Below are 13,940 nucleotides of genomic sequence, written 5' to 3'. Positions count from 1 at the left end.
AAGTTAAAAACTGTAAAAAGGAAAGGAAAAAGAAAAAAAATACGTTAAAGTTCTAAAACGATCGAAAACAATGAGGTCCGAAGATGGCTAACAATTGTGTCCCGTCTTTCGGTTGTTGTCCATGTTTGTGAAAAGGGTTCTCAAAAACAATAAACACCCCAACCAACATAGACATAGTAATTTATTGCGTGATTATGAAAAATATCACACCCCATCTATATTTCTTTCAAAAGTTGTATATTTCTCATATTAATAACACATTCTCTATTCATCACACATCAACTAAGTTTTTCAAAAAAAACCGCATTAGCTTCTTTATCCTCATCACATCTCAACGAACACTTACGATATATGATTTAAGAAACAAATAGATGTTGTTTGTAATAAAAATTGATATCAAAAGCGCTTGTTGAATCTCACTGGTCGAATTAATATATACTAACTTATTATCCTTATCAATTAAACAATAAACTAGAGATAAAATACAAGCTTTTCCATAGCAAGCTGGTACAGAGCAAAACGAGAGGAAATTCACATTGCTTGAGAATATGGATGGGGATGCTGGGAGATCCCAAATCAAATGCTTTGAATAACAATCTTTCATACCATATTCAATACATGTCCAACGGGTTACCACCTAATTCATGTGTTTTTTTATTTTGATAAAAAGCCCGAGTTGAAAGTGGCCCATTAGGGTTAAGCCCATCATAGTCCTATAAATACACGAGTATTCTTTAACATTCATAAACTTTGTTCTTCTTCCCAACCTCTCTCTTCACTTCCATTTTTACTGGGAAATTCTCAAAATAACTCATTAGAATTAGAAAAGATAGAAGCCTTATTTGACCCAAAATCATGTGACCTTCCAAAAATGTCCCTTCCAAACAGGGTGCAAACAAGCCAAGCTGCACTCACAAGCTACTCGAGATCGGCTTGATAAAAAGCTTGATCAAGCCCGAGCCCAAGCTTGAGCCTAAAGGTAAGCTCGTTTAATAAACGAGCCTGAGCTTCACTTATCGAACTTGAGCTGGCTCGCGGGCTTAAAGAGCTTGTCCTTTGTATAATTTTTTAAAATATATATTTAATAAATATTAATATATACATATATATATATAATGTTATGTAAAAATAAATAAAAATAACTAAACAATATATATTATTTTATACATCAAATTGTAATAGAAAAAATATATAATAATAATTATAATTATAAAAAAATAATTGATAAATTGTAAACGAGCCGAGCTTGGCTTGGCTCGTTTGCACCCTACTCCTAAAAGTCACGGAGTAGACACATATGTCTTTGTGCAGATGGTTTTTCTTAGCCATTATATTATGCCACGTGTATCTTGTCTGACCCACTGTGACATTTCAAAGAAAATTCGTCTGACCCGTGAGTTTTGTTACCAAAATCGTCTCCTTGAATACCATCTCCTCCATGATATTTCATCTTGTTTCATCTCCTCCGTAAGTTTTGAAAAAGTTTGAATATCCAAATACACTTAATTGTTATGGGATACCATGCAGTTATCTAGGACTGCACTTTACTTTTTTCTCATCAACGACATACAAAAGAAGATTAGCGGCATGCAATTCTCGCGTATCTTGTGAGTCTAAACTCAAGGAAGTATGATATGTATAGTTGATGTACACTATAGCTTACAAAGTGTTTTGTTGCGATGTGTTGGAGATGGTCTAGATTAGAAAGGAAGATAACATTGAAAGACTAAAAAGGGAGGAGGCCGAAGAGGGGAGGTGGCTGGAAGGGCTGGGCAGGGTTCGAAGAGGAGGCCGAAGAGGGGGGGGGAGGCGGCTGGGGTAGGGGTAGGGGACAAGGCAGAAAAGGATGATCGATGCAAGTGACGGATCCAACCTGACCAAATTCATATTTCTAGTTACCGTACAAATATTTGTTTTTAATACTTTGTCCATCTGAAACCATGGCTTATATTATAAAAGTAGAGAGAAATAAAGAATAAATCATAAATTTTCCTGTGGATATGTGAGGGTCTAAAGAAGTTTATTATGATGAAACTAATTTAATGAGGACTAATTATGTTCATTTTATTTCATGTCAAAAAGAGCGGGAAAACTTCCATATTCACGGTGTTAACTGTTCCTAACATCCCTATGTACGAACAGGGGCGGATGTAAGGCTTGGAGAGGGTGAGCCGGCCGGTGCCCACCGTTCGCCGGTTGGAATGTCATGTTTGTGGGTTCGCGTTGGTATATTATGAGTCAACAAACAGGCAGTACCCACTGTCGGACTTCAACAAAGTGCCCACTGTCGGACGCCAACGGCGGATCTAAAGGAGTATATAAAGTGTCGAAACAAATGTAAATGTAGATTCGCCGGAATTTTTTTCCGACAAACTGTATAGTTTCATAGTTGAAGATAACGAGACTAGTTCTATTATTATATGTATTACTATTATTACTTGAATGATATTCTCGAGACAACATGTTATTGCACTTTTAATAGATTTTTATTTGTCTTTTGTTTGTTTTTTCTTTTTCATATTAATTAGCATTTCACTATCTCTGTTGAGTTTTTATTATACTATTATTAGTTTAAATTTAAGAAGTTTATAATAACATATTTATATTGGTTATTACTTAATTAAGTTGATTTTTTTTATCATTTTAAAATAATATATATATATAATAAAAAAAAAAGCATGTCATTTATTCTTACATAATAATGTTTCGATAAAAATATGTATTACTACGTAACTCCAACCAAGATGTTTTCGCGTGAATAGATAATGGAATAATTTACAATGATTTTAACGTACAAGGACTCAAAAATTGCAATTATCTGTTGATACATTAATTGCTAAAGAATGTAATTAATGCCCTCTCACTCTAATATTATAGTTTAGCCATTTCGTCAATTAACGCGAGTTACGGATTAAATCAGAGAACAAACATAAATAGTGGTTAATGATATATTATCTTGATTAGTGAGTCGGTTGTGCGTCCAAACTTTGATGAGAAGATGGAGGAATAAGAAGATGAATATGGCTTTGTTTGAATTAATATGTTTTAATTGTTTATATTATATGTATAACATAATATGTATTTTAAAACCTAAATGGTGGTGTGCAAAAGATCAATTTACCCTTTCATGTGTCTCGAAAGTTTATTCCACTCTAGGCCTCTAGAATGGTAGGGGAGTCATGTTGTCACACCCCGATCAAAGGCGGCGGAACATGTCGGGGTGCAACGGATTGCCCAAGAACACAAGACACTATTAAAGTGACAATATTTAATCAACTAATTTAAATTCATAACATCATAAAGAGTCACATAACATGTTCATACAATAACCAAATTCAAACATAGCAAATAATATATTGTTCGTTTTGCTAATATCCTAATAGTCTTGACAACGTTTTCTCTTCAAGTCCTCGAATCAACCTAAAGTCAAACCTGTAACATTGCATAAAATAATATTTGTCAGCACAACGGTTGGTGAGAAATTTCATAGTTTTGAACAATAACTATATAATAGGAAATTCCACAACTTGTATACAAAAAAATAAATAATAACAACAATTTAGATAATGAAATCGTTATAAGAATACGTTAACGACACCTTTCTATAAGGGGATGTCAAATAGACTTGGATTTATATGAAATCGTTAATAAGAATACATTAGCGACACCTTTCTATAAGGGGATGCCAAATATACTCGGATTTATGAATCAACCAACCAAAAGCGGTATACACATTAGCAATTTAGCATGTAAGCATATAACACTAAATCGAGCATTTATTTAAGTAATGTATACAATAAAGTTTGTGGTTTAAGACTCAAGTATAAAACATTTAGTTTGAATAGGTATGCAATATCACCCCAAAACGAAAGATGGAAAAACGGGGGATGAAAGTACTCACGTTCAAGTAATAAACTTGATTGGTAAATGACGAGTAACCGGAAGGATGAGGTTTAACGAGCAAAGCCTAGATGAAAGAAAGTCGTGTATTAGAAAGGTTGTCTAAGAAAGTCTTTAAATTAAATAAATGATAAGACATGCAAACAATCTAAAGTTTAAGGTTTAAAAATATAAATGTTTGAGAAATTATATTAATAGTCTTTTAAAACTATAAGTTTGCTCGAACCGGGTTAAAGTATCTATCCCTTAATATTTACTCAATCTATGTTAAGTAATAAGGTGGGTAAAAATGCAAGAATGCAAGTCCCTTTATAATATAGATACTAAAACGGGTTTTAACGAGTGTTGGGGTTGTTGGTTCGGGTCTTGGTAATTGGTCAAACCCAAAGTCAAATTTCCAAAATAATGAATGTTATGAGATAACTCAATAAAATTTAATAAGACTTAACCAAGTATGTAGTTCTATTGTTTTAGAATTAACAACGTCCGTTAAGCGGGTGTTCGGTTTTGTTGGTCCAAACCTTGTTAAAATATCAAGTTAGGATTCAACATTTCAAGTACTTTAAGAAAATAATTAAAATCAGTTTATAAAATATTTTTTAAAGAAATATACAAGTCTTGATAGCTAAAAACACACTTGTGTGTCTTAAACGAGTGAAATCGGTTAAGTTCGTTTTGGTTCGGTTTCCATCTCGGAATACGATAAAAAATGGTTACCACATGCCCAACATCAAGGAACTTGTATAATATTTATAAATGATGATACTTAAGTTTTACAACCAAAATGTCAACAATAAAGTCTTTAAACGAAAGTTTGGTTTTCGGTTCGGATCTTGTTTCGGGTTAAGACCGATATTAGATTCTACAAACCCATAACAATGAAACTCATAAAAATGAATTTAGAAACTTAAATCTAACATAAAACATGTTTATACAATTATTTAACAAAAACTAGTAAACAAAGTTCGGTTTACGGTTTGGAGCTATTTACGGTTAAACTGAGGCTAGTCTCTACAAACCCATAACCATAGAACTCAATAAATAAGCAAGATGAGTAGAAGTTAACCATGGTTAGTAAGCATAAACAAGTTATATAATTATATATATATAAAGGACCACGTGAGTCCTCTATGAAGCCTTGCCTTACGAGGCCCGACACTCCAACGACTGAGACTGGAGAAGTGACCACCAAAGGTAACAAGGGGTGTATATTATATATGTGTTGTATAATAAGCTTCAATTATTAATAAGACTTAACAAGTTAATTAAAATGAAAGAACATGGTCAGTTTAACTTTGGAAAGTCAAATTGCCAAGAATTCATTAAGAACAACCTTAAGATCTTTGAATTTGAGAGAGAATTTGGAGTATGAGCAGGTGTAAAATGAAGGAGATGGTCATGTATATATAGGGTAAGTTGAACAAGCTTTTTTATAAAGTGTTATGCATAGAAATGGGTTGGTTATGAGCACAAGAAAACATAAAAAGCCAAAAAAACGAGCTGCTGGTGTAGACTCCCCTTCGCGCGGCGCTAAGGTCATGGAGGGAAAAATCTGATTTTCAACTTTGGCAGTTTTAGTCCCTGAAGTTCGTTTTAAGCACTTTAAACGCATTTTAGGGTCCGAAAAGGGTGTTTATGAGACCCGACAAGTATAAAACAAATATATAACATAAAATCCATCATTTTGATTATATCGAAGGTTTTGGTTTACAAAACGGGTCGGTTTACATGATAAACGAATACAAAATGGACCCGAAATTGACGAATGTCACACATGTTCTCTTTGACCCGACCCCGTTTTAACCCAATTCATTTTGTGCCCACCGTAGCGAAAATTTCTGGATCCGCCACTGTGTACGAACAACCGCAATCCACCTGTCACACAACTTCGTCATCTCCATCTCCAGCTAGCTAGCACCGCCTACATCTCGACGGAACGAAAACTTCTGTCTAACGCCGTTAACGGTTTTCTAACGTCCGTTTGTACGTAACGGCGTTAATGGTTTTCTAACGTCCTTCTGTCCGTGTGTATCAATCATTATCACCGCAACTATGTTATCTTCATCTCCATCTCGCTTATAGGAGTCTCATGACGAAAACTTCCGTAACCGCCATCACTCACGCAATGCTCTCTCCATGGCCTCACACTCCAGCAATGCCATCTCAATTGTTCGTTCATTTATAATATTCATCATTTTGTGAAAGATGCAACAAAAAAAACTCTGAAAGCTAATAAGGTATGCCAATTGTTGAAGCAAAGGTCGAAACCGAGGTTTGATCCATCTTTAACAAGAGATTAGGGACCACGTCTCATTTTCTTAATCTTAATCTAGATATATAAAACCATGAATTCATTACATGGGTGGGTCATAGACAAAGAGCTCTGAATCATTCGCTCACGCTCAAGTCAATATTGAATTTCATCATTTGTTAATTTAAGTATAACAATACATAAATAGGGTATTGGGAGGAATAAGAACCTCCATGTGTGTTATGAAGTATCATTATGTTTATAATAGTCTGGTGGATATAACCCTAACGGGTATGACGAAGAGAAAACAAAATATGACCATTTTCGGTTGCATAGATGGCGCTAATGAAGAAACGAGGTTCAAATGCAAGAGGTATGATCCATCTTCAACAAGAAATCAGGGGCAAATATCGTTCCCCTTCATCTTGGATCAGGAAAACAATGAAGAACTCATTAGAGGAGTAAAAAACGAACTCTCTGAGCCACCCTTGAACTTATGTTGGATTTTATCGTTTGCTTAAAAGAGTATAAGAGTATACAAAGAGGGTATCGAAAGAATAACCTTTATGTGTGTTATGGAGGAAGATTTAATTTACAATGGTCTAGTTAATTTAACCCTAGTGGTCCACATCCACTTTGGCCTCGCCAGGTTGGACCTATATGGACTAGCTAAGACCATGTGTAATGGTCACGTTGTGGCCTGCGTTGTGGGTGAAAACGCGGGGGTACACCGCCCCCCCTGCGTTATGTTAATTTTTTTTGGTGCGTTGTATATAAAACGCGCAGGAATGGCGCAAATATCAAAAAAAGAGCCGTTAGTTAGTTAGTTATGGAGGAGGAGGAGGAGAAGGAGGAGGTGGTGGTGTAGCCATTGACGGCGACTTTTCCGGCGATGGTTGATTTACTCGGTCACCGGAAAACTCGCTGGAGCTTCAGTTACAGCCGGGGACGACTTAATTGGACCAAATTGGGGGTGAAATTGAGCAATTGGAAGAAAACATTGAGTGTAATTGAGTGAATTAGAAGTGGGTTTTGAATGGAGTGTGATGAATTTGAAGAACAGAGGAATTAAGGTTTTGTGTGTGAGAATGAGAGTGTGTTTGGGTTTGAATTTGGGGGTGAAAGTGTGTGGGTTTAAATAGTGGAAGAGTGTGACCCGTTGACGGAGGATCTTGTTTTGAAGATGTTAGTTTGTTTTAGTCAAGAGTTAGTTTGTTTTGAAGATGAGTTAGTAAAGAGTTAGTTCGTTTTGAAGATGAGTTGGTAAAGTTAATCAAGTGAATAGCCGAATAGGTAAAGAAAATGAAGATAAGATTGGCTTTTGAGCATATCAAACAAACAGGTGTATAGAAGCATATCAAATAAATATTATTATTATTTGATTATTTTAATAAAAAATAAAAAAAATTAATAGTGATTGGGCGCCACGTGACGCATAACCCCTGGTAGTGAGCTTTATGACTACAGCCTGTTTTTGTAAAAAACCATAACTCTGACTGTGTGTCACGTGGCGCATAACCCCTGGTAGTGGAGCTTTATGACTACACATGGTCTAACACACGGAACTTTGGTGTACCTCTACGCTTCACATGTTAATTGTGTGTGGTGTATTGTAGTGTGGCAACACACTCAAATGATGTTTACCCCTATCGTTATTTATTATATGCATATATATATTTTTTTTAAATTTTGAATTTACCATTGCGACGTCCTTATATCTACACACGTGTAAATTTCGTTGAAAATGATATTGTGTTCGTAATACAGTATCATATTTGTATCGTAAGCTATAGCAAATGTTGACACGATACTAATATTGTGACGAATTGAACCGATACCATCCCAACATTATCTCTATTATCGAAATTGTTATTGATATTTATATGTATGATTTTTATCGATGTAAAGCATCTCTCGACATCCTTTTTGGCATATCACATTATGTTTTTGGCTTATCCATTTCAGTTGTTAAACGACAAGGGTGTGCTATCCTTAGGGCCGCACCCCCTTTTTGCTTCGCTGTGTATAATTTCCTATTTTCGTCTGAAAAGTTTTATACGTATTTAGCCCCTCTCCCCCAGATTTTTATTCGTATTTATCCCATCTGGTTTGTTTTTCAATTATAAAACCATGTTGTTTATTTTTTTATAAACCACTCTCATTTTTATAAGTAAAAAGGTAATTTAAGATTATAGCTTCATCTTCATTACATCACCTTATTCTTGGACCATCGACCACTGGCCACTGCAGCATTGCAACATGCTAGCACCGGCCACCACTCGAGTCTCGACCCACTGGTTGACCCTCGTTTATTTGGGTTTGAATTGGACGAATTTGGGGCTTCTAGACGCAAGGTAATCACTTATTTTTTGTTTCTCATCCACCATTGTTGAGTTTTTAAACATTTTATTGCATCTATGGTGATTATTGTTTAAAGGATTATGAGATCAAGGCTCATAATGATAGAATTGGGAAAGATAATCAACCAAGGAAGAAATTGGTATTGTATAGCAAAATTGTAATTTACTATAAACTTACAATAATCGGTTTTGTTTTTGTATTTCGGAGATTATTTTTTTAAAAAGGTTATCATATAATAAATCTGTATAATAATTATTAGTTAAAGTATTTGCGTCTTTACAATTGAAACACGAAAGAAATAAGTTTTGTAAGTATGTTACTTGAGTTAGAGTTATTGGCTTATTCTATAAATATTTTCGGGTTTCTCTTACGATTTATATGTAGGTTAGTCTTATTGGCCAATTTTTATTGTTTGTTTAGTAATTTGTATAGTTTTTTTTATTCTTTTTATGTTTGACAAAACAATCAACTACTCAAAATTTTTAACTAGATTTTTCATAATCAACGGATTCGAATACTTTTATATGATAACGGATTGATTCATCAAATAAGAAAGAGTTTGTCCGTTAATGTGTTATTGTATGCTATATGCATATAAAAAAAGCCGTTTTCAACAAAACCCGATCAGCAAGTTGTACCTCTTCAACTGCATGCAATGATCATTGTTAAAAAAATCAACAATATCAAAAGAAAAGAAGGAAAAATAGAATTATATTCTTCAACCACTTCCGTGCCATCAATCATTAGTTGAAAAACTCCACCCAAAAGATGTCGTTTGAAGTAAGTAAAATAAGTTAAAACTGTAAAAAGGAAAAACAAAAAAAATACGTTAAAGTTCTAAAATGATCAAAAACAATGAGGTCCGAGGATGGCTAACAATTGTGTCCCGTCTTTCGGTTATTGTCCATGTTTGTGAAAAGGGTTATCAAAAACAATTAACACGCCAGCCAACATAAACTTAGTAAGTTATTGCGTGATTATGAAAACATCACACTCCATCTACATTTCTTTCAAATGTTGTATATTCCTCTCCTCATATTAAGAACACATTCCCTATTCATCACATATCAACTAAGTTTTTCAAAAATACCGCATTAGCTTCTTTATCCTCATCACATCTCAACGAACACTTACAATATATGATTTAAGAAACAGATAGATGTTGTTTGTAATAAAAATTGATATCAAAAGCGCTTGTTGAATCTCACTGATTGAATAAATATATACTAACTTATTATCCTTATCAATTAAACAATAAACTAGAGATAAAATACAAGCTTTTCCATAGCAAGCTGGTACAGAGCAAAGCGAGAGGAAACTCACAATGATTGAGAATATGGATGGGGGATGCTGGGAGATCTCAAACCAGATGCTTTGAATTATAGTCTTTCGTACCATATTCAATACATGTCCAATGGGTTAAACCTAATCCATGTGTTTTTTTTATTTTGATAAAAAGCCCAAGTTGAAAGTGGCCCATTAGGGTTAAGCCCACCATAGTCCTATAAATACATGAGTATTCTTTAACATTCATAGACTTTGTTCTACTTCCCAACCTCTCTCTACACTTCCATTTTTATAGGAAAAATTCTCAAAATAATCCATTAGAAGAGAGAAGCATTATTTGACCCAAAATTACGTAACCTTCCAAAAATGTCCCTTCTAAATAGGGTGCAAACGAGTCGAGCTGCTCGCAAGCTACTCGAGATTGGCTCGATAATAAGTTTGTCGAGCCCAAGCTCGAGCCTAAAGGTAAGCTCATTTAATAAACGAGCCTGAGCTTCATTATCGAACTTGAGGCCGGCTCGCGGGCCTAAACAAGCCTGTCCTTTATGTAGTTTTTTTAAAATATATATTTAATATATATATATATATATATAATGTTATGTAAAAATAAATAAAAATAACAAAACAATATATATTATTTTATACATCAAATTGTTATAGAAAAAAAATATATAAATAATTATAATTATATAAAAAATAATTGATAAATTGTAAACGTGCCGAGCTCGGCTAGCTCGTTTGCACCCTACTCCTAAAACTCAAAGAGGCGACACATATGGCTTTGTGCATAGATGGTTTTCCTTAGCCATTATATTATGCCACGTATCTTGTCTGACCCCTTGTGACATTTCAAAGGAAATCCGTCTGACTTGTGAGTTTTGATACCAAAATCGTCTCATTGAATACCATCCCCTCCATGATGTTTCATCTTGTTTCATCTCCTCTGTGAGTTTTGAAAAAGTTTGAATATCCAAATACACTTAATTGTTATGGGATACCATGCAGTTATCTAGGACTGCACCTTACTTTTTTCTCATCAACGGCATACAAAAGGAGATTAGCGGCATGCAGTTATCGCGTATCTTGTGAGTCTCAACTCAAGGAAGTAGGATATGTATAATTGATGTACATTATAGCTTACAAAATGTTTTGTTGCGATGTTTTGTAGATGGTCTAGATTAGAAAGAAAGATAATACTGAAAGACTAAAAGGGGAGGAGGCCGAAGAGGGGAGGTGGCTGGAAGGTCTGAATGAAAAAGAGCGGAAAAACTTCGTTTTAACACCGTTAACTGTTCCTAACGTCTCTACAACCGCAATCCACCCGTCATCATCATCATCTTCATAATAATAATAATAATAATCATCTTCATAATAATAATAATAATAATAATAAGCTTCATATTTCGCCGGAACTCACCGATTAACTAAAATTACCAGATGAGAGAGAGTGAGTGTACCGTGTGACGTGAGTACGATCAACGAATTCTGTTGCAAAAAGTTTCCAAATTATTTTGATATTAATATATTTTATATATATACAATTAGCCAGTTGAGTATGCAACAAGGTTTGTAGGTTTGTACTTTGTGCTTTAGTAGGTTGTACTCATTTTTGGGTTTTCTTTTATTGTTTTTTTTAATTTATAATTAACAATTCAACTCAAATATTTTTCACTTTCAATTTTGGTCATATGAACTTTCATCTTTTACAAATTTTGTGTTTACTTTTTGGTCACACGTTCTAACGTATGTGTGTGGCTCAACGATTATTAAGTGCATCTCTTCAATTTAATGGCTAACGGCTTACTCGCAACGCGCGGATCTTAAATCAACTTAGTTATTGTTTTCTTTTACGTTTCGTGTGCGTATTTCAACGTTTTCACATCTACTTTTTCTTCGTTTTTAATTTATTTTAAGTTTTTTAATTCATTTTTATACGAGTATTTTTCGTTGTTTGTGGTCGATGGCGGTGGTGTGGCATGGGTGCTACTTTGCATAGTTGTACGCCCCCAGCCGCAACGCGGTGAGGCTTGATACTAGTTCTATAAATAAAAATGATGATATTTATTTATTTTTATTTTATTTCAACTAATTAAAATATTTAACAAATTATATTTTAAACACTAAACTTGGACAGGTATCAGTTTTACATGTTTTGTATGCCGGTTAAACGATTTTTTTAAACTTTGATTTCATTTTTTTATAGTTTGTCTTTACAATAATGTTACGGTTTATTCGAGACAACCGTCAATCTCTCAAGAATATAAGAGAAGAAGAGAAAATAAACCCAAAATAATAATTCTTTCTTATTATTTTTCTTAAAAGAGATTACAATATATAGAAAAACAAAAGACATAAAAATAGAAAAAGATAAATAATAAGGAAACATAATTTGACTACAGTAAGAAACTAAATAAAAGATAAACTTTAATAATAATAATAATAAGATCGTATCAATTCCCGACCCCTTGAAAACGTCCTTGTCCTCAAGGACGGAATGTCGTTGCCATGGTGGTCGCCACTCGAGTCGTACAACGACAAGTGGGGTGGTCTCAACGTAGCACCATGGTGGCCGCCATTCGAGTTTTCCGGTGTTATTGAAGCCAATGTCAACGGACCACCACAAAGAGTGCAACACGGATCGCATTGTTGCACTTTTTAACAGTGTCGGCGCCAACGAACTAATTGTATTGTTGTAAATTTGATTGACATCTTTATTAATCATCAACTTACAATCTTGTTGCTTATATTTACCAATTGCATGCCCACCTAAGGTTACATCTTCCAATCCTTGAGTAACTTCCTCATTAACAATGGTTTCATGATCAGACTTGGCAACTGTATTGACGGAACTAGCGTGGAATTGAGTAAGCATTGTTGTAGTGAAATCATCCCAGGTGAGGAAGTCTGAACTCCGAAGCCAACCATTGAACCACCAAAATGGTTCATCATCGAAGGATTCAATGACATAGGGAAACCGCTCGTCGCCAAAAAGAAAGTATCGTTCTGCTTGAGAGATCCATAGGGCGGGATTAGATCCAGTAAAAAGAGGTAGTTGTGGATGCTCCCGCAAGAGTTCTTCCAAAGCCATCTAGGTTAAGGCAAATAACCAAACTTTTTTCATGTTTTAAAAATATATCATTGTAGCATGGTTTTATATCTGCGTTTCAACGTTTGATATCTCGCATTTAAAATATGTTTTTTTAGCATACTGATTTATGTGATTTGGAACTCCTTTTTCTTTCTGTTCGATGGTCATGGATAAATGTGATTTAGATGGGTCGGGCTGCCCCCCCTCTGATCAATTTTTATTTCACCCACACTTCTTTTTGTATAAATTTCTTTTTCAAGTGTATCCCTTTTATGAGTCTTCCAAGTTCCAATGCCTATATTGTTTTTTTTAAGCTTGATGTTTATTCATATGAAAGTAAGATATTAGTTGATATGCATAAGGTGACCCTAAAATCTTGGAGATCTACAAACTATATCTCAAAGAACATTTTGTATTAGACTTGACTTTAGCTAGGGTGTTCTTAAATTGCCGTCATTTAGAGAAGTAGACAAACATTTTGTTACTGTTGGAAACTTAAACCCTTGCCTTAACCTTTGTGTAGTTTATTGTATCTGCTTACGTGTTGACCTTTGTTAACTTTTGTAACTAACTACTTAAAATCTTATGGTACACAGCAATTAATGTTAATTTTATGTAAAATGTTTTGTAATTATGCTATAATTCCATGTGTTACCTTGGCTTGATCTGCCTTCCATAACGACCGGTGTTGCCAACTAGTTTATTTGTTTAAATAGAATAAGATAAAGTACCATCAGAATTATGATCAAATGTATAGTTATAGAGTAAATCTAATTCAAGATTTAATCTAACTTTGTGTTATAATTAGTAAGAAATTAGCTAATCTAATAGTAAGTGACATCTTCTTTAGTTTTTTTAGTTGACTGATTTGACTCACTGTTTGCTAAGACCCTATATTTAGGCTTTTAGTTTAATTGTCATATAACTCATCTATATAATAGGAAATTGAATGGAGAGGTGATTTTGATGATTTTCTTAAAGTTTGTCATAAATTATATGGTTTGACAACTTTAAATAATAGGTTGTGAATGCTTTAATGGCCTTTTAATCTCT

This window comes from Bidens hawaiensis, unplaced genomic scaffold (assembly GCF_021521415.1).
Source record: "Bidens hawaiensis isolate Kalapana, Puna unplaced genomic scaffold, B.hawaiensis_p1.1 tig00016935_1, whole genome shotgun sequence".
Taxonomy (NCBI): domain Eukaryota; kingdom Viridiplantae; phylum Streptophyta; class Magnoliopsida; order Asterales; family Asteraceae; genus Bidens; species Bidens hawaiensis.
Note: the sequence above shows the minus strand (reverse complement) of the source record.